The following is a 1707-nucleotide window of genomic DNA, read 5'->3' as shown; positions in this document are numbered from 1 at the left end:
TCCACAACCAACAAGTCAATTAGTAAAACTAAAGCAGGCATCCAGAAGCTGACTTCTACCAGCAGAAGAACTGATAGGCATGTCAATGTGGCAAACACGCTGTGGCACCAGCAAGCAACTGATGTTTGTGCTCCAACACCATGGGACACTTATTTGCAGTGAGCAGAAAGTTGTCACTGTTAAATAAGAAGATAATATATGTATTTTGCCCTAAAGCCTTGATACTGGCAATATTAACGTTCAGAGTTGTGGAAAAGTAGTTATCTGTGACTACCTTGGAATAAATCTTCTTTAAAATTTTAAAAATATTTTCTACAACATTTTTCCTCTCCTCCACTCCGCTTTTTCTCACAGAAAGCAGTATTTGGTTAATACAGAACATATAAATCAATTTTTTCATTCCACAATTCTGGCAGTTGGGTAGGAATGAAGGCACTCAGTGTTTGAAACAGGAAAAAGGAGTCTGTAGGACTGGCCAAGTATAAATCAGGGAAGGGGAAACAAGCGTGAGCATCTCACGCTTAGCAGACGGCACGTTAACATGCAAGGAGTAAACATTCTTAATGTTGCTAGGCAGATCCACCCTACCTCTGACTCTGCTGCAGATGGGGCCAGGAGGTTAGGACTGTGCTAGCACAGCGCAGTGCTAAGCATGATTTCCGCCATTCCGAGATAAATACTTTTAGAATACCTCCTAGTTATTAAATAGACCATAGACCAGCATGTTTTAAAGTTTCTGGCTTAGTGTTACCATGTGCATTTCAATAATAAAACTATGCTACATGTAAAAGCAAAACTTACAAATCAGATCTTAGTCATAATAACAAATACAAGGAGTTATAATTAATAAAAACCCAGGGAATTGCAGCTGCTGGAAATTCAGACTTATGATTACAATTACTGTATTTTAAATATATGTATGTGCTATTTAAGAAACCTAACTTAACCTAATATATATATGTGCTATTTAAGACCTACCTCTGGCTGGACGTAAAGCTATAAGGAGACAAACAGAATAAAAAATAATTTTTAAAAGAGTATAGCATTGTTAAAAAAAAAAACTCACTGTAATCTAACCTACATTCAAACACACACTAAAATTTAGTTTTATCACATTCATTTCTTTATTGCTTAAAATCCACTGGGAATAAAACTGAAAGTATTCAGACACTTTATATCACCTAGTTTTTCTATTTTTATAATTTCTGTAAGTAACTTAAGAATTCCTAATTTCCAATTATAATTCTCAGTTATAGAACAATTGCACTAGTACCATTTTATGTTCTTGGTTTTTATCCTCAGCTTCAATTATATTCTAAAGTATTTTTTTTAGGGGACTTTAAAGACTTCATTTTTCTTTAAATAAACAATCCACATAAATAAAGCATCTTCTTTTAAATTTACAAATGAAGAAATGCTACGAGCTTCTTACAGGCAAGTAAGTACTCAGGTTCCTTTTTTTGATCCATCTGTATCTGTAAGTCTAAATCATATTAAAAATTAAATGTAGCTACATTATTTAGCACTGATGTTTGTCTGAAACCATCAATTAGCATTAATCTTGTTCAGCTACTTTACAGAGAATAAATCCTTAAACTTAATTTCCATTTAACTTTATAAAACAGTAGGGTTCAGGCTCACAACAGAACTACATAAGATCGTACCTCTTTGCCATAAATATAGTAAGGGCTAGAAATACAACCCACA

At 33.7% G+C, this 1707-nt stretch overlaps 1 protein-coding gene across 1 annotated transcript in view; it reads right to left on the bottom strand.

The window, feature by feature from the left end:
- The window catches only part of SMYD3 (SET and MYND domain containing 3), a 414779-nt gene that overhangs the window by 288332 nt on the left and 124740 nt on the right, over positions 1-1707 (bottom strand). The gene's annotated exons all lie outside the window — the stretch shown is intronic.

Source organism: Chlamydotis macqueenii, chromosome 3, assembly GCF_036417535.1.
Source record: "Chlamydotis macqueenii isolate bChlMac1 chromosome 3, bChlMac1.mat, whole genome shotgun sequence".
Lineage (NCBI taxonomy): Eukaryota > Metazoa > Chordata > Aves > Otidiformes > Otididae > Chlamydotis > Chlamydotis macqueenii.
The sequence above is the reverse complement of the archived record's forward strand: the minus strand, read 5'-3'. Positions and strand labels throughout refer to the sequence as shown.